The 20107-nt window shown below is 50.2% G+C and overlaps 1 protein-coding gene across 2 annotated transcripts in view; it reads left to right on the plus strand.

Annotated features, from left to right (window-relative positions):
• The window catches only part of kiaa1549la (KIAA1549-like a), a 474294-nt gene that overhangs the window by 92708 nt on the left and 361479 nt on the right, over positions 1-20107 (plus strand). Inside the window, exon 1 of one of the 2 annotated variants that reach the window (XM_086008326.1) lies at positions 10682-10897. The exons of the other annotated variant lie outside the window; for it this stretch is intronic. The gene's annotated coding sequence lies outside the window, so the exon portion shown is untranslated. Of the gene's footprint in view, positions 1-10681; positions 10898-20107 lie in introns of those variants that run through there. 2 annotated transcript variants of the gene reach the window in all.

The raw sequence follows: 20107 nt of genomic DNA on the forward strand, positions 1-20107 counted from the left end.
GGCAGTTCCTGGTTATGGTCCTGACCTCCTCGATGGAGTAGGGCAGGTTGCGGGCCTTAATGAAGTGGTAAAGTCTGGTGACCCCGGGGTGGCAGAGGTCGTTGTGGAGGGTCTGAAGTCTATCACTTTGCGCGCTGGCGCATGTAATTCGTGACAGAGCATCGGGGGGTTCGTTCAGCTTACCTGGCCGGTACAAGATATCATAATCGTAGGTGGAGAGCTCGATTCTCCACCTCAAGATCTTGTCATTCTTGATTTTGCCCCTCAGCTTGTTATTAAACATAAAAGCGACCGAACGTTGGTCGGTAAGGAGGGTAAATCGTTTGCCTGCCAGGTAGTGCCTCCAGCGTCGTACCGCCTCCACAATCGCCTGGGCCTCCTTCTCGACCGACGAGTGTCGGATCTCAGGGCCCTGTAGGGTCCTTGAGAAGAAGGCCACCGGTCTCCCCTCCTGGTTAAGGGTGGCGGCTAGGGCGAAGTCGGATGCATCGCTCTCGACTTGGAAGGGGATGGACTCATCCACTGCGTGCACAGTGGCCTTGGCAATGTCTCCCTTAATGAGGGAGAAGGCTGCGCACGCTTCCTCCGTAAGGGGGAAGGATGTGGACTTCATGAGGGGTCTGGCTTTGTCCGCATAATTGGGCACCCATTGGGCATAGTAGGCGAAGAGCCCCAGGGTTCTCTTAAGTGCCTTAGGGCAGTGGGGGAGGGGTAGCTCCATGAGGGGGCGCATTCTTTCGGGGTCGGGGCCGATGAGTCCGTTCTCTACTACACAGCCAAGGATGGCAAGGCGCGAGGTGTTAAACACACATTTCTCCTTATTGTAGGTGAGGTTCAGCCGTTGGGCTGTACGGAGGAATTTCTCCAGATTCACGTCGTGGTCCTGCCGGTCGCGGCCGCAGATGGTGACGTTATCTAGGTAGGGGAATGTGGCCTGCAGTCCGTTCTGGTCAACCATCCGGTCCATCTCCCTTTGGAAGACCGAGACCCCGTTGGTGACACCGAAGGGGACCCTAAGGAAGTGGTATAGGCGCCCATTCGCCTCGAAGGCGGTGTACTGGCGGTCCTCGGGGTGGATAGGGAGTTGGTGGTAGGCCGACTTAAGGTCGATGGTCGAGAATACGCGGTATTGTGCAATCTGATTGACCATGTCAGATATGCGGGGAAGGGGGTATGCGTCCAGCTGGGTGTATCTGTTTATGGTCTGGCTGTAGTCGATGACCAGGCGATTTTTATCGCCGGTCTTAACGACCACGACCTGGGCACGCCAGGGGCTGTTGCTCCCCTCGATGATGCCCTCCTTCAGGAGACGCTGCACCTCAGAGCTAATGAAAGCTCTGTCCCCAGCGCTGTACCGCCTGCTCTTGGTAGCGACGGGTTTGCAGTCGGGGGTGAGGTTAGCGAACAGGGAAGGTGGCGGCACCTTGAGGGTGGATAGGCTGCAGGTGTTACGCGGTGGGCGGTTTAACCTTCGCTGGTTGTCGACTGTGAGTGGGGGGATGGGTCCACCGTATGCTAGGGTTACACTTTGGAGGTGGGATTGGAAGTCCAGCCCTAGTAGGACGGCAGCGCAGAGCTGGGGGAGGATGAGGAGTTTAAAGTTTTTATACTCTGTACCCTTAACCGACAAGGTCACAGCACAGTAGCCGCTAATGTCCGTGGCGTGGGACCTCGATGCCATCGAGATTCGGTTGCGCGTTGGCAGGACAGGGAGGGAGTAGTGGCTCACCGTGTCTGGGTGGATGAAGCTCTCCGTGCTTCCGCTGTCGAACAGGCAGGTCGTGGCGTGGCCGTTTACTTTGATGTCCATCATCGACTTGGACAGGTGGTGTGGGCGGGCTTGATCCAGAGTGACGGAGGCTAGCGTGTAGGTAAGCGAGTCGTTGTCGTCTGCGGGCGAGGCGGTCGTCGGGTCCGGGGGCCCGGTGGCAGTCGGGCGTGGTGGGTAAAATGGCGTCTCCCACGAGGTAGGACAAAATGGCGGAGAAGATGGCTGCCCCCATAACTCACATGAGGCACTATTGGGGTCGGTTGCCTTGATCAAAGATGGCCGCCCCCATGACTCACGTGTGGGGATACTGGCCTCAGTTGCCGTGAAAGAAGATGGCCGCCCCCACAGTTCGCATGAGGCACTGCTGGCCTCTGAAGATCCGCTCCTGCAGGCCTTAGAGAAGTGGCCTTTCTTCCTGCAGGTTGTGCAGGTAGAGTTCCTGGCTGGGCAGCGCGACCTCGGGTGCTTCTCCTGGCCGCAAAAGAAGCAGCCGGCGGCCCGATCGCGGGTGCCCGATGTCGGAGCCGGTACCGGGGGTGGCGGGCCCGGTCGGGTCCGGGACGCCGATGCTGAGGTAGGTCCCGGGGGCGGCGCTGCGAAGGGTATTGCGGTAGGGGTCGGGCCCGAGTCCCAGGGTCGCGAGCAGTACCTGGAAAACGCCTCCTGGTCCTGATGGGCCACCTCCAGGGAGAGAGCGAGGGCTTCAGCTTTGTCCAGGTCGAGGTCTTTAGCTTCAAGCAGTCTTTGCCGTGAGTAGTCGGACCGTAGGCCTTTCACAAAGGCATCGCGGATATTATCTTCCGTATTTTCAACAGCCGTCACCGCTTTAAAGTCACAGTTCCTGCCGAGTGCTCTTAGCGCCCGTAAAAATTCAGCTACAGACTCTCCTGGCTGTTGCGGGCGGGATCTTAGGAGGTGCCTGGTGTACATGTAATTTACCGGGCTGCGGTACTGCTGTTTCAGTAGGTTGATAGCGGCCTCGTACGTAGTCGTGTCCTGTATGAGTGCGTATACTCTCGGGCTCGCTTGGGCGTTCAGAAGTCTTAGTTTGGATCTCTGCGGGGCGCCGGATTCTTCCAGGTAGGATTCGAAGCAGTCCAGCCAGTGTTTGAAGTTGAGGGCTGCGTTTGCTGCCTGTGGGTTTAGATCCAGGTACGGTGGTTTGAGGGCTTGCAGCCAAGCCGGCTGGTGTGGCTGTGCTTCTGGGAGGGCTTCTGGCTGGCCAGTAGTAGACATCTTTAAAATTTAGTCAATAAAATTGATATACCTATCAATTCGTCCAATAAAAAGCGACGAGTTAGGAACGTAACTAAAGGTTTTTATTGACTAAATAACAGAGCCCACCCTCGTGGGTGATCGGGTCCAACAAGGAGGAATACCAGCCAGTCGACTACCTTTATACCTGGGCAGGTAGGTGGAGCCATGGGCGGAGTCGGAGGTGGTCAGCCCAGGTATAACAGCGCGACAAGAGGCGACCTCGTATCGTGATACAACAGTGATAACGGTGATAACAATACAACAGTGATAACTATAGTGTAACGATAAAAGTGGTTTACCACAGCCAGGTCCCCTGGCTTGGGGGAATGTGATCGGGTCCCGCGACCTCGGCTCACATAGACAACACTCTGGAACGGTTCCATACTTAAAACTTATACTTTAATACTTAAAACTACCGATTGCAATATAAAATTAAAATTAACACACTCTAATTTACTTGTACACATTATTAAACTTAAACAAAGCTATATACAAGCGCCGCCCGTCTGCGGGCGGCTAGTCTAATCTCTGTTAGGACTGTTGCAGGCTACTGCCTGCAGTGAAGCTGGACTGACCCCAACTTCCGGTCCCTCGCAGCTTATGGCTGCTGGTTGGGGACCTCTGTCTTTTGGCTTCTCCCTGACTCGGGAGACCGCCCTTTTCCACTGGAAAGCTGGTGACCATACTTTCCTGGGCTGGGGTACCCGAAGAGACCTCCTAGGGAGTGTCGCTGGTGGGGCTACCCTGGCGAGCGGACCCTTAGCTCGGGTCACAGTCCTTGCTGGCTGGGGCCCTTCTCCCTCGGGTCCCTCCCTTCCCAAACCTGGGCTGGGGACGGGCAATCCCTCGCCACCGGCTGCCAGTGGCTGAGAGTCTTCCCTTTCAGGTTTAAAACCTGGTTCAGGCTCCTCCCCGGAGTCCCATAAGAGAGGGGGAGTGTCCTGAACAGTGGGCGGAATGGCTCCTCCCCTAACACAAGCCACAGCGCCTGCCTGTGCAGCCTGTGAGATTGTAACCGCTGCGGGCTGAGGATATCTAACCTCAGACCTTGACCCGCCTGGCTGCTCCTTTTTGGGTTTAAACAACTTACATCGTTTAATATAACTAGCAGCCTGCCAGTAATCCTGTTCTAAATTCTTTCTCCTTACCAGGGCGGCCTTAAAGGCGGGATCTTGGGCTTGGACCTGCTTTTGGTCCAGGGCCAAAGCTATCCCCTGTGTGCCTCCCTAGTCCCGGATTGCTGCTACCGGGCCTGCTCTACAGGGGTCCCAGAACTCTCTTTCCCTGTCCCCCTTCTTGGCCACCTCGTCGGTCTTTTGGTTGCCCTCCCACATGGTATGGAGGAATCCTAAACCTATGGCCAAAGGTTTTGACCTTTCCCCAGCCTGCTCGTTCCCTGTGGATCCCATTAAGCTAAATGGGACCTTGTTAGACCGGGGTGAATTGGTCAGGTCTTCCGAATGGACCACCGTGCTGGAAGCTCCAGTGTCCACCGAATATCTCCCCTGCACCGTCTTCACCCCCATCCTAACATAGGGCCTGCTCCCCTCAGCGTTTTCGCGGGGACACGGTCGACAGGCTGCGCTGGCTCTAGTCATTGCTGGGAGTGGGATGGGGCAGACGGGGTCAAAGCACTGGTGGTGGCTGCTACTCTCCCCTGGCCAGTCAGAAGTGACCGCATTGCCTCCAATAGTGACTCGACCGAGGCGGGGGGAATTCCTGTCTCTACCTTTTGGACTGGGGCTGTGGGATTCTTTCCCTTGTTATGTTTCCAGGGATTCTTACAGTCTTTTCTCCAGTGACCGTCTTTCCCGCACCCATAACAATTTAACTTAGCCTGGGAGGGACGGTTCCCCTCCTGGTGCCACTCTTCCTTACTCTGGCTCCCAGGTTTAACCTCATGGACTCTTCCCTTGGGTTGGTGCGTCTCGGTACCCCTCATGTTTCTAAATGCTACTGTGAGCCGGCGCATCACCGCTTCTTCGGTGGTCTGGGGGTTTCGGGGGTGAAACCAAGCCATGGCCTGGGCTTGGATCTGGGGTAGGCTGTTTGTCATAAGACAACGGAACCAGTGAGTCAATTGGGCTGGGTTCAGTAATGCCCGTGCTGGCATTCCCGGGCATGCGCTCCAGTAGACTGGCCACAGCCTGTCTGTGAACTCCTGCGGGGACTCCCCAGGGAAAACGGCAGCATTTTTGCTTGCTCTGCATCATAGCAGTCATTAACACAAGCTGCTTGTTCTATCTCCCTGAAGTGCAGAGAGGGGTCTCCCTTTTTAGTGAGCTTGGGGATGTGGCTAACCATGGCCCTGAGCTGTTGGGTGCCATACGGCACCACAAACTGATTCTGGATGGCCCCTTGTTCATCATCATCAACGGGCGGACCGTACCTCCGTTGTCGGAGGGGGTACACTGGTCCTGGTCCCGGCCTATCTAGCGGGGCCTGCTGTGCTTCCTCTACCACCTCATCCTCCACCCCACTTTGCTACCAGAGCTCCTGAAAGCTCGGAGCTATGGGTGGTGGTCGTGGGACCTCTGATTCCCTAACCGACTTTGTTCTGGGTGTTGCCTGTGGGACGGTTCTATTTGGGTTGCTGGTAAAGTCCGACTGGCCTATCTTCGGGCTGATAAGACATATCATCCCCTTTGCCCTCTTTAAAGCCATATTCAAGCTTTCTATCTCTTCCCTACAGGGGCCATGATCTGCTTCCTCGAACACTTGGTCGCAGGTCAGCTTATACGCTGCCTTTACCTCCCTAACCTTTTCCTCCTGCTCTCTTACTTGTATGAGGCGGGCGTTCTCCCGCACCCTCATCTCAGTACTTTTGGCCTCTGTAACTAGGCACTTCAGGTACTCTAACTCGTGCCTCGTGTGGCTTTTGTCCTCACTAAACTGGACCACCAGGCGCTCTATCTTGGCCTGGTATTCTTCAATCTCCATTTCCTTATCCCAACTCTCTGTTTTAACTTCCCTAAGCTTGCGGGTACCTAACCACAAACAGATCAGTGGTGTGATAAAAAGAAAAGCAATAATGGCTGCTCTCTCCAGACCCAGACCACCGTCTGCTACATCGCATACCGTCGCTGACGGTCCTGCCACGGTCGCCATTTTGTAGGGTTTTTTTTGGTGGTGTTCGGGGTTTTTGCCTGGTCAGTCAGCTGTGTGAGCTGTTCCAGCCCCATGCGGTTCGAATCGCTTCCCCTTTAGTTCTGACCGCCGGACTTATTTCAGTAGCGATATAGACAAAACGAGACCAGTGGTTTGGTGCAAAGAAAGCCAATGTTTTATTGAAATGAAGAATGAATTGCTATACAGTGAGAATAATTATGAATACAGCACACTTTTACTTAACGGGGAGGAGAAACGGACACATCGAGAGAAAATTGACTAAAATTACAATTTAACAAAATTCCCCTTTAATTCCCGCCCCTTATACCTATCTAGGTTGCCTTGTAATGGGCCAGAAAGTTTATGCTCACCAGTCCACGATGTTGAAACGCCTGCTCCGTGCCCCTGCGGTCTGTCTTGGATTTTTCACCGCCCGAAGTAGAGATACCCCAATAATTCGAGTAACTGCTGGTATTCCACTTCTTTGGGCGGGCTGTGACAATCTTCTTGAAGGCAAGGCACCGGAGGCGAGGCGGTAGAGAGAGAGAATGGCTTCCTGAGGGGCTATCTTTATACCCCATTGGGAGCCCTTATCTTCGCGCCCAAATCTGGACGTATCTGGGTCACACAAAAGGGACCAATCTGTCCCCATTGACTGTAATGGGTTTGAATGCGTTTCCCATTCACTTGACTGGTTTGTGAATAGAGCTGTCCCAGTTTAAAAATGTCCCGCTGGTTTCTTGAGTGCTTGATAAACAAACCTTAAGTGTTAGTGTAAACAATCCTTTGTCCTGTGGTTACATTTCAACTGCAACTTGATTGACAGCAATCACTTAAGCCCTTGAGTCAACACTGCTGAAGGCTTGTAAACAAACAATCCTTTGTTCCGCATTGAAACTACCTGACCGCAGTTGATTGACAGTTTCAAGTACTTAAATACTCAGACAGGCTGTTTTTTTTCAATCCTGTGTCATCCAGTGCTGGGAGATGTTCAGACAGGCTGTCTTTCTCTTTTGCCATGAGGCTGGTGCAGCCATCTTTGATGCCCTGGGTTTTTAAAGTACATTCCAACCATTTTTAAAGTACATTCTAACCAGGTTTTCTTTAATCAAATAATCTTCGGGGGCTGCCAAAATTTTGCAAACCTTACATCTGTGCTGACGATGCCATACCAGTGCTCCCCGTATGTCTTCCTTTTCCCTCAACCGAAAATTCACCTCTACCATGGTTGACATGGCCCTTGACCGTGTCCGTTCAATTTCTCGCACTTCTGCTCTCACCCTTCCCCTCCTTCCCAGAACCACAATAGGGTTCCCCTTGTCCTCACCTTTCACCCCACCAGCCTCCACATTCAACGGATCATCCTCTGCCATTTCCGCCACCTTCAGCGTGATCCCAACACCAAACGCTTCTTCCCCTCACCTCCCCTTTCAGCATTCCGAAAGGACCGCTCCCTCTGCGACACCCTGGTCCACACCTCTATCACCCCCAACACCCCTTCCCCTTCGCCCGGCACCTTCCCGTGCAAGCGTAGGAGATGCAACACCTGCCCTTTTACCTCCTCCCTTCCCACCGTCCAGGGCCCCAAACACCCCTTTCAGGTGAAACAGCGATTTACTTGTACTTCTTGCAATTTAGTATACTGTATTTGCTGCTCACGATGCAGTCTCCTCTACATTGAGGAGACCAAACACAGATTGGGCAACCGCTTTGCGGAACACCTCCGTTCAGTCCGCGAGCGTGACCCTGAGCTTCCGGTCGCCTGCCACTTCAATCCTCCGCTCCACTCCTACTCTGATCTCTCTGTCCTCGGCCTATTACATTGTTCCAATGAAGCTCAACGTAAGCTCGAGGAACAGCACCTCATCTTTCGATTAGGCACGTTACAGCCTTCCGGACTCAACATCGAGTTCAGCAATTTCAGACTATAAATTGACCTCTGTATTTCTGTATTTTTAATTTTTTTCTCTTGTTTCCTCGCATGGTAGCTGTTAATGTTGCTGCCATCATCATTCACACATCATCTCGAGCCATCTTCTGTTTCTTAACTCGTCCCATTACCTCTCCTTTGGCCTTGCACCATCATCCCTTTTGTCATTCAATCTCTCCTGCCTTCCATCCTATCAGAGACCTTCCCTTTGTTCTTTCCTCCCCTCCTCCCTGCCCCTGCTTAAAAATCTCTGTTCCCTAACCTTTTCCCATTCTGACGAAAGGTTTGACCCGAAACGTTGACCCTGTTTCTCTCTCCTCGATGCTGCCTGACCTGCTGAGTGTTTCCAGCGTTTTCTGTTGTTATTTCAGATTTCCAGCATCCGCAGTATTTTGCTATTGTAATAGATTCCGTCTTGATTAGGTAGGACATTTCTGCTGGCTAGGAATGGAAAAACTAGATGGTGTGAGTATAAAGTATGAAAGCAAAGAGTTAAGTTAGATGCCAGGATGTATTGCTTTTCACAGAGGCATCGAACTCTGAAACAGAGTAACAAAGTGTGTGATAAGGAAGGGTTCACTGCATAGGAACATCGGAACAGGAGGAGGCCATTCAGCCCTTCGAGCTGTTTCACCATCCAAATAGCTTGCGACTACCCTGTACCTCAACCCCATTTAGCCTCCTTTGTTTAAAGAACTCTCTTCAATAAAAAAAAATTGGCAAGAGCTCACGGCTCATTCATCTGGTGAGTGTTGGGTCACGATGAGCAAATTTGTGCCCTGTTTTCTGATCAGTGTTAAATCTTGCTCATGTCTGAGTTGAGGTTCTTCAGCAGGAGGATTACCAGCCAGGATTTCACCGACCAACAACCTGGGGGAGAAATAACTCAAGTGTATTTTCAAAATCCATTTTGATAAATGAGAACAACACTTATTTATTACAGTATTGGCTTGTCGATTTTGAGAGATCAATTATGAGGGTGGCCAGCCGGAGTTATTGACAGGTGTATTGTGTGCAGTTTTGGTCGCCTTATCTGAGGAAGGATGTTCTTGCCATGGAGGGAGTGCAGTGAAGATTCACCAGACTGATACCTGGGATGGCAGGAATAACGTATGAAGAGAGATTGGGTCGATTGGGCTTAGAGTCGCTGGAGTTTAGAAGAATGAGAGGGGATCTCATTGAAACTTATAAAATTCTAACAAGACTAGACAGACTAGATGCAGGAAGGATGTTCCTGATGGCGGGGGAGTCCAGAACCAGGGGACACAGGCTAAAGATAAGAGGTAAGCCATTTAGGACAGAGATGAGGAGGAATTTCTCCACCCAGAGAGTGGTGAACCTGTGGAATTCTCTACCACAAAAGGCAGTTGAGGCCAATTCATTAAATATATTCAAGAAGGAGTTAGATATATTTCTTAAGGCTAAAGGGATCAAGGGATATGGGGAGAAAGCAGGGACAGGGTGCTGAATTTGGATGATCAGCCATGATCTCATTGAATGGCAGAGCAGACTCGAGGGGCTGAATGGCTTTTTCCTGCTCCTATCTTCTATGTTTCTATGTATCAATTGGTTTGACATTGGCCGTGAAATGATTTCTTACACCAACTTCACTCGTAGAAAGCTAAATGTGGGAGTGTGCTACGTGTTAATGGCTATCACTGGGTTTGTGGATCAGACAACAACAGTTTGCATTTATCGAGCGCCTTTAACGTAGAAAAACGCCACAAGGCGCTTCACAGGAGCGTAAATCAGACAAAATTTGACACCGAGCCACATAAGGAGGTATTAGGACAGGGCGCGGACAAAGAAATAGGTTTTAAGGAGCGTCTTCAAAGAGGAGCGAGAGAGGCGGAGAGGTTTAGGGAGGGAATTCCAGAGCTCAGGGCCTCGGCCGCTGAAGGCACGGCCAACAATGGTTGAGCGATTATAATCAGGGATCTTCACGAGGGCAGAATTAGAGGAGCGCAGAGATCTCGGGGGGGTTGTGGGGCTGGAGGAGGTTACAGAGATAGGGAGGGGTGAGGCCATGGAGGGATTTGAAAACAAGGATGAGAATTTTGAAATCGAGGCGTTGCTTAACCGGGAGCCAATGTAGGTCAGCGAGCACATGGGTGATTCAGCTCAAGGAAGCAAGTGGACTTACTTAGGAGCAGAGGAATTGTGAGATGAAAAAAGTCCCAAGTCCATCTCGTCCGCCTTCTACCATCCCGGTCATCGCACAACATGACGATAATGGAGTTGTTGACTAATCACAGTGATCAATCTCTATCAGTGAGTCTACAACAGACCCAGACACGAGGCAAGGAAAACCCCCAGTGGTGGAAAGCTTCGTGAACCAGAGGTCCAAGGTCACCTGTTCCTCCCGAGCTCGCTACACTCACCACACGTCATGTCTCACGTTACTCAGATACCGCGTCCCAAAATGTTATTTCTGATAGCAATCTACATAATCTGCATTTGAATAAATCAATACGGACTGCTTCCACCGTCTGCCTCGGGAGCCTGTTCCATAGACTGACCACGCGCTCACTGAAATGACCTGCAGAATAGTTTAGAGTTTACTCCCCCCACTGCTCCCTGCCCGCACATATCCTCTGGTTCCTGCATTCCAGCCAGCTGAAGGCACGGCCGCCAATGGCGGAGCGATTAAAATCGGGGGATGTGCAAACGGCCAGAATTGGAGGAGCGTAGAGATCTCGGAGGGTTGTACGGGCGGAGGTGACAGAGATAGGGAAGGGGCGAGGCCATGGAGGGATTTGGAAACGAGGAGGAGAATTTTAAAATTGAGGCGTTGCCGGACTGGTTATCGGAGGAGCGGAGTGGTGTGCAATGTGAGTGTACCCGGCTTTATCGGGTAATTCTGTGATTGTGAAATTGTCTATGCTGCAGAGAGTGTTCGGTATTACTGCTGTAGGAACATAGGAACAGCAGGAGGCCATTCAACCGCTCCAGCCTGTTCTACTGTTCAACTAGATCGTGGCTGATTTGTATCTTGACTCCGTTTGCAGTAGTTGCAGGAAAGCTGCCGATACAGACAGTGGTGTGCAGTGATGTGCAGCAACACGGACACTCACCTTTGTGCTGATGTTTTATTATGCGATAGTAGTTTTGGCACGGGCTCTATTGACAACTTCCATTACTGAACGGAATTGGGACCAGTTTCACTGGGAAGAGCTATAACCCTGCTCGCTCTGTGTATTAACAGAGACGTGTGAGCATCACTCATGTTGTGCGCTGTAGAATTATCTGTGATTGTATTTTTTGCTCGCAGCTATGAGGGGCCGATTTTCCTCTTGGCTCCCTCTGCTTGGTGTCAGACAGGTGCAAGCATTACAACAGTGACTCGCTGACCTACATTGGTCTTGGTTAAGCAACGCCTCGATTTTACATTTCTCATAAAAACGTAAGAATTAGGAGCAGGAGTCGGCCACACGACCCCTCGAGCCTGCTCCTCCATTCAGTAAGATCATGGCTGATCATCGACTTCAACTCCACTTTCCCACCCGATCCCCGTATCCCTTGATTCCCCTAGAGTCCAAAAATCTTTCGATCTTAGCCTTGAATATACTCAAAGACTCAGCATTCACAGCCCTCTGGGGCAGAGAATTCCAAAGATTCACAACCCTCTGAGTGAAGAAATTCCTCCTCATCTCAGTCTTAAATGGCCGACCCCTTATCCTGAGACTATGCCCCCTAGTTCTAGACACTCTAGCCAGGAGAAACAACCTCTCAGCATCTACCCTGTCAATCCCCCTCAGAATCTTAGGTTTCAATGAGATCACCTCTCATTCTTCTAAACTCCAGAGAGTATAGGCCCATTCTACAGAATCTCTCCTCATAGGACAGCCCTCTCATCCTAGGAATCATCCTTGTTTTCAAATCCCTCCATGGTCTCCTTATCTCTGTAACCTCCTCCAGCCCTACAACCCTCCAAGATATCTGCGCTCCTCCAATTCTGGCCTCTTGAGCATCCCTGATTTTAATCGCTCCACCATTGGCGGCCGTGCCTTCAGCTGCCTGGGCCCTGAGCTCTGGAATTCCCTCCTTAAACCTCTCCGCCTCGCTACCTCACTCTCCTCCTTTAAGACTCTCCTTAAAACCTAATTCTTTGACCAACCTTTTGGTCACCTGTCCTAATATCTCCTTATGTGGCTCGGTGTCAAATTCTGTTTGATAATCACTCCCGTGAAGCACCTTGGTACATTTTATTAAGTTAACGGCAAGTTGTTGTAAAATAATTGATAGACTCTCTTTCAGCACCGGTTTGTGAATGCTACACTCCAACCACCTGATCCTGTGGAGAATTGCTTTGCTAACCTCCTGTTCAATTCTCTTTAAATCACCGACCAGTGACAACAATCTACCGTTAGTTGTCATGTAGCAGAGCTGCACGGTGACTTCACAAAAATGTACAGAATCGTTGAAATTTAAGAACAGAAGGAGGTAGTTGAGGAAAGGCCTGAAGGCTTTGCAGAGGGCACAGAAGAGATTTACTGGCATGGTCCCAGGGATGAGGGATCACAGTCACGTGGAGAGACTGGAGAAGCTGGGATTTGTTCTCCTTGGAGCAGAGAAGGCTAAGAGGAGATTTGATAGAGGCGTTTAAAATCATGAAGGGTTAGATAGAGTAACTTAAGAGAAACTGTTTGCAATGGCTGAAGGGTCGATAACCAGAGGGCCCAGATTTAAGGCGATTTGCAAATGAACCAGAGGCGATGTGAGGAAAAACTTTTTTACGCAACGAGTGGTTAGGATTTGGAATGCGCTGCCTGATAGGGTGGTGGACATAGATTCAACAGTAGCCTTCAAAAGGGAGTTGGATAAATACTTGAAGGAGAAAAAAATTGCAGGGATCTGGGGAAAGAGCGGAGGGAGTGGGACTAACTGGATTTCTCTTCGAAAGAGCCGGCGCAGACTCGATGGGCCGAATGGCCTCCTTCTGTGTTGTACTGTTTTACTGTCCCCCCCACTCACACTGTCCGCGATTATCCTGCGCAGCCACCTACATCAGGCAAATGGCGCGAACTGTTCGCCATCACCGCTGGCATCAAATACAAAGGCGCCGTTTATAACGTATTACAGGTGGACTATCCTTTATCCGAAAACCTCGGGACCAGCCGTGTTTCGGTTTTCGGAGAATTTCGGCTTTCGGAAGGTGGGTCGGCGGGGGGTCGTGCGCACGACTTACGCTGACGCTCAGCGTAAGTCGGGGGGGGTCGGCGGGGGGGTCGGCGGGGGTCGGGGCCGGCGGGGTCCGCGGGGGGGTCGGCAGGGGTCGGGGTCCGCGGGGGGGTTCGCGCGGGGGTCGGGGTCGGCAGGGGGGTCGGCGGGGGTCTGCGGGGGGGTCCGCGGGGGGTCGTGCGTACGACTTACCCTTTATCCGAACTTCCGAAACCGGAACCCTCTAAAAACCGAAGGTTTTTTCGTTCAGCGTAAGTCGTGCGCACGACTTACGCTGAACGAAAAAACCTTCGGTTTTTAGAGGGTTTCGGTTTTCGGAAGTCCGGATAAAGGGTCGTCTACCTGTAATAGCACTCCGGCTGTTTTGGGCAGTTCAATAAGTTCTTAACCTGCTCTTACCCATTTAAAAGGCGGTGCTGATTGCAGCCCAGGTCAGGCCTTCTAGCAGTTCGCACCTCGTTAAAGCGTGATTACCTTAGTGACGAGGTTCTGGATGCAGCTGCTAACCATTAGCAGAGGCGGTTGCTAAGTGAGAGTCCTTGTTTCAATTAAATATTTTGGTTACTTACCTTAACGCTTTCAACATCCACCGCGGGTACAATTGCGTTAACACCAAGGCGCTCCGCTCTGACCACTGGGGACTGTATAGCTTTTCTGCACCTCAGGCCTCCGGCAGTACAAATGGACGTTATTATAAGAAACCAGAACAGTTGGTCAAATACTTTGTGCTCTACATCCTCTCACTCAGTATGTTAGTATGATTCACTTGATTGAAAGAACGAAAGACTTGCATTTCTATCGCGCCTTTCATGACCTCAGGACGCCCCAAAGCTTGTCACAGTCAATGAAGTAATTTTAAAAGTGGAGTCACTGTTGTAATGTAGGAAACGTGGCAGCCAATTTGCGCACAGCAAGCTCCCACGAACAGCAAAGTGATGTTTTTAGTGATTGGTTGAGGGATGAATATTGGCCCAGGACACTGGGGAGAATTCCCCTGCTCTTCTTTGAGATAGTGCTTTGGAATCTTCCGTAGACGGCACCTCCGACAGTGCAGCGCTTCCTCAGTACTGCACTGGGAGTGTCGGCCTAGATTATGTGCTCAAGTCTGGATTTAGTTTTAGGGAATGATGCTGGGCAGGTGGAAGGGGTATCAGTGGGAGAGCATTTTGGTGGCAGTGACCATAATTCAGTTAGATTTAGCATAGTTATGGAAAAGGATGAAGTGTAAAAGTTCTCGATTGGGGAAAGGCCAATTTTACTAAGCTGAGATGTGATTTAGCAAAAGTGGACTGGAGACAGCTACTTGAAGGTAAATCAGTGGGAGGCACTCAAGGAGGAGATAGTGAGGGTCCAGAGCAAATATGTTCCCACAAAGAAAAAGCGTGGAACTCCCAAATCAAGAGCCCCCTGGATGTCAAGGAGCATATAGGGTAGTGTTAAGTCTGTGTGTTCCAGTTGTATTAAGATTAATTACTGACACAGACTACAAGAATAAAGTTCAACAGGTCTTTACTAGTTGGAGGTCAGGACTATACTAAATACAATATCACTACACAGTACTTATATACCGGTGGTCACCACCGGTATTGCGTATACAGCAGCCAGAGAAAGTAGTACATCTCTTAAGGTGGAACAGGCTTATGTTCTCTTAAGGTGGAACAGGTTACATACACCACAATCCTCCCTTTTTAGCTTAACAGTCATATCCCCATTTAACATAACATAATAACATATATACATATATAACTTCAGGTATAAACAGTTCAAAGGTTCAGTCTCTCAGGAGGCCTTCTGATTCGGCTTGGATAACGCCTTTCAGTGGTCTCTGATTCTTGTTGCTGAGGTGACTCTTCTTGTTGGTTTCCTATGTATTGGACGTCATCATCAGGTACATTCCCTGCCGAGGTAGATGCTTCAGGTTCATTAACGTCTTCCACAGTTGTCTCTGTCGCAACCATGGGTTCGACCCTTGCTCTTGATTCTACCAGTTGATCCGCATGACGCCTTATCACATTGTTACCAATATCTACTGTGTACATCAGAGGTCCTTGTCTGGCCCGAATTGTTCCGGACTGCCATTTTTCGTTTCCATAGCCCCTTGCCAACACTGGTTGTCCTACGTCGAAACTTCGAGTGGACTTGTTATTAATATGCCGGAACTGTTTGTTTTCCACTTCCCTCCGCACATTTGGTTTTAACAAGTCCAACCTGGACCGCAACCTCCTGTTATAAAACATCATGGCAGGACTTTGGTTAGTCACTGCATGAGCGGCGTTTCGATATGCCATTAGGAAATTGTCCACCTTCTGTTGTAACGGAATCTGATCATCGTTCATGGCCTTTATTGCATTTTTGAATGTTTGGACAAATCTCTCGGCCAACCCGTTTGTCGCCAGATGATATGGGGCAGGGGTATAATGTTTCACCCCATTCTTCTTTAAGAATTTTTGGAATTCTTCCGACACGAACTGTGGTCCGTTGTCCGAACATATCTGTTCTGGCAATCCGTTCCTTGCGAATATTGTTCTTAACACCGCAATTGTCTTTTCTGAAGTAGTGGTATTCATCTTGATCACTTCTGGCCATTTGGAATGTGCGTCCACCGCAATTAGGAACATGGAGTCCATGAATGGACCAGCAAAGTCAATATGTACGCATTGCCATGGGGCTGAAGGCCATTCCCATGGGTGTAGCGGTGCGATCGGAGGTGCATTTTGCACTTTTTGGCACCCAGCGCAGCTTTTTGTCAACTCCTCTATCTGTTGGTCAATACCCGGCCACCATACATAAGCCCTAGCAAGACTTTTCATCTTAACTCCCCCCAGATGACCTTCATGCAGTTCCTTTAGAACTCTTTCCCGTAACTTGGGAGGAATAATCACTCTTGTCCCGTACGTCAAAGTACCATGGCAGACGGACAGCTGGTCTCGCCTTGCCGAGAATGCCGGTAACAGAGGATCACCATGTGTTGGCCATCCCTTCACTGTCACCTCGTAAACTCGGGACAGTGTTGGGTCGTTCCTGGTTTCTCTTTCAATACTTGCATTGGTGACTGGTAAACACTCGATGATGGTCGAATGAAATAACTCAACAGGGTCAACTTTCGTCGTCTCTTCTGCTTCAGGTAGTGGCAGGCGCGACAGCCCATCAGCATTGCCATGCTGCTTTGTACCTTTGAATTCTATTTGATATTGACGTGCCCCTAGGAAAAGGGACCATCTCTGGAGTCGCTGTGCTGTCATCACCGAAACACCCTTCTTAGGGTTAAAAATGGATACCAACGGCTGATGGTCTGTCAGAAGTGTGAATTTTTGGCCCTGCAGGTAATGATTAAACTTCTTCACTCCCCATACAAGGCTGAGAGCCTCCCTATCGATCTGCGCATAGTTGCGCTCAGCGGAGGTCAATGATCTGGATGCAAACGCGACTGGCCTTTCCGTGCCATTTGGCAACTTGTGTGAGAGTACTGCCCCAATACCACATGGAGAAGCATCACAAGCCAACCGAATAGGCAGTGTCGGGTTGAAGTGAGCCAACACTTCCTCTGAGGTGATCAATTCTTTGCTTTTGCGAAATGCCTTCTTACAGTTTTCGCTCCATTCCCTTCTGTAAAAGAGCGTTCAGCGGGTGCAGTACCGTGGATAGATTCGGTAGAAACTTATGGTAATAGTTAATCAATCCCAGAAACGACCTCAACTGAGAGACATTATCCGGAGCGGGAGCCTTTACAACTGCCTCTATCTTGTCAGGAGACTTATGAAGCCCCTCCCGGTCAATGACATGACCACAGTACGAGATCCGCTTCTGAAAGAACTCACATTTCTGCCGATTAACTCTAAGTCCATACTCTTTCAGTCTGTTGAGCACCAGTTCCAAGTTTGCGAGGTGTTCTTCATCACCATCACCTGTAATCAGAATATCGTCCAGGTAACATTGTGTGCCTGGAATTCCCTGTAATACCTGCTCCATGGCCCTCTGCCAAATTGCCGGAGCCGATGCCACTCCAAAAACCAGCCTATTATACCGGTACAAACCTCTATGCGTGTTGATCGTGAGGTACTGGCGTGACTCTTCTTCAACCTCCATCTGCAAGTACGCCTGCGCCAGGTCTATCTTGGTGAAGTGTTTCCCGCCAGACAATGAAGCAAAAATATCCTCAATCCGCGGAAGCGGATACTGCACCGTGTGAAGCACCGGATTAACGGTGATCTTGAAATCTCCACAGATGCGAACCTTCCCTGGTTCTCCTGGCTTGTTGCTCGAAGGACGTTTCATAACGGGAACAATGGGCGTAGCCCACTCACTCCAATCTACCTTAGACAGTACACCTGAACGTTCTAGCGCTTCCAGTTCCGCTTGTACAGTAGGTCGTATTGCATAGGGCACCGGTCTGGCTTTGAAAAATTTTGGTTGTGCATGTTCATCAATCTTGATGTTTGCCGTAATTCCTTTCAGTGTTCCCAGTCCTTGCTGGAACACCTCTTTAGCATCATCCAATATTTTGGACAATCGTTTAGGTTTGACATCTGTTTCCCCGGAATCTACCGTTAGTGCTTTTAAGGAGTGCCAGTCCATATTCATTTTCCTAATCCACTCCCGTCCCAGTAGTGGTGGACCTCATATGTGCTACCTGAAGAAGTCCATTACTTGGCTTTCTTCGCCCTTGTGGGCCACTTTTACCTCTATCTTTCCGATGGGGTACACTCTTTGCCCCGTGTATGTTTTCAATATAATCTCCGTATCCCGTAGGGGAATGTGTTGGAATAACGTTTTGTAATCTTTCTTATTCATGACCGTCAATGCCGATCCAGTGTCCAATTCCATCTTTACTTGGACTCCTGCTATCTGAAGAGTGACCCAAATTGTCTGGAGATCTGCATCCTTACCAACGTTGTGTACTCTTAAGCTACCCAGTTCATTACTGCTAGCGTCTGAATCTGACTTCTGTTCGTTCGAACTGGTCTTTGTCACCTTGTGCACCTTTATGTATTTTCCTTGCGGTGACTTTTTGTTGCTGGTCTTCTTTCCTGACCGGCATACTTTAGCTATGTGGCCAAGCCTGCCACACGTTCTGCATTCTTGGTTTTTAAACCAACACTGGTTCTGATCGTGTGTTGTCTTTCCACAACGATAACATTTTACAGCACTCAAACCCAATTTATTTGTACTGAGTTCCGGTGACCGTAGCTGCATTACTGCCGTGCCTCTCGCTGCAGCTTCGTGTGCTGCTGCCATAGTGACCGCTTTCTCAAGCGTCAGCTCATTCTCCTCGAGCAGTCGCTTTTGTGTATCTTCTTTTAATAATCCACACACAAATTTATCTCTTAGCGCGTCTGTTAGTCCCGTTCCAAACTGACAGTACTTTGCTAGCTTACGCAATTCCATTAAATATTCAGCATTGCTTTCATCCTTCAGCTGCCTTCTGCTGTAAAATTTAAATCGTTCCGCTAGCATCAGCGGCGTGGGGTTTAGATGATTTTTCAGGACAGTAACAATCTCCTCGAATGTCTTATCCGCCGGTTCATCTGGTGATAAAAGGTGTTTAAATTGCCCGTATTTCTTCGCACCCATTAAGTTTAATAAAGTTAGTGCTTTCTCTGCATCTGGGATTTTATTTGCTTTACAATCATTTTGTATGCGTTCTACATACATGGCCAAATCTTCGATGTCGCTATCAGAGGTATTAATGTTCCCATGTTTAGGCATCGTTGCAATTTATTTTATCCCAAGATGGCGGCTTCCCGCTCTTGTCTGCATCCTCCGCCTACAAAATGGCGGTTTTCCCGCGCTTGGCGGTCTTCACCCACTGGCTGCAATGGCGTTTGGCGTGCCGCTGCTGCTCCCCTTTCCCAGCAGTTAGTAACTCCCCCGATGCTGTCTCCGCTTCACCGCGGCTCCCTCGGGCATTCGCGCTTCCCCGATGTCGCGCCTCGCAGCCCTTCTTGCAGCCCGGTTATTAGCACCGGCTGCGTTCGCCTTCACCGCGGCTCTCGCGCCTTCACCGCGGCTCTCGCGCCTTCAGTCGCCCCAGACGCTGCGCCTTTTTGGCCTGAAAGCGGCCCGGCCCTTATCACCAGCTGCGATTGATGTCCCCGCGCTGCGCCTTTTGGCCCGAATGCGGCCCGGCCCTTATCTCCGGTCGCGATCGATCTCAGCGCCCTTATTCCTCCGTCTTCCTCCCCCCGTCTGTACAGCCAACGCGGCCGACTTTCTGCTCGCGTCGCTGACCGGCTTACCCACCACCGAGGTAGAAAGAAGATAGCTGACTGCCGCTGATGGAGGCTTCGAGTTCAGGATGTCTTCTGCACTCCGGGTTCTCGATGCCTGCCGCGCGACGCGTCTTCCAGCAGGGTGATGAGGGTGGATGCCTCTCTTCGACGCCCGTTCTGTGGACGAAGCCGCCGTGGATATAAACTGCCGCAGGGTAAGAATTGGACTCGTCGCCACTGTCAAGTCTGTGTGTTCCAGTTGTATTAAGATTAATTACTGACACAGACTACAAGAATAAAGTTCAACAGGTCTTTACTAGTTGGAGGTCAGGACTATACTAAATACAATATCACTACACAGTACTTATATACCGATGGTCACCACCGGTATTACGTATACAGCAGCCAGAGAAAGTAGTACATCTCTTAAGGTGGAACAGGCTTAAGTTCTCTTAAGGTGGAACAGGTTACATACACCACAGGTAGGATAAGGAAAAAAGGGAAGCTTTTGTCAGATACTGAGGACTCAATACTACAGAAAGCCTAGAGGAGTATAGAAAGTGCAGGGGTGAAATAAAAAGGAAATTAGGAAAGCCAAGCGAGGGCATGAAAAAATATTGGCAAGTAAAATCAAGCAAAACCAAAATAATT

The sequence above is a fragment of the Somniosus microcephalus genome, chromosome 15 (assembly GCF_052327205.1).
Source record: "Somniosus microcephalus isolate GS21.2 chromosome 15, FLI_Smic_1.0, whole genome shotgun sequence".
Classification (NCBI taxonomy): Eukaryota; Metazoa; Chordata; class Chondrichthyes; order Squaliformes; family Somniosidae; genus Somniosus; species Somniosus microcephalus.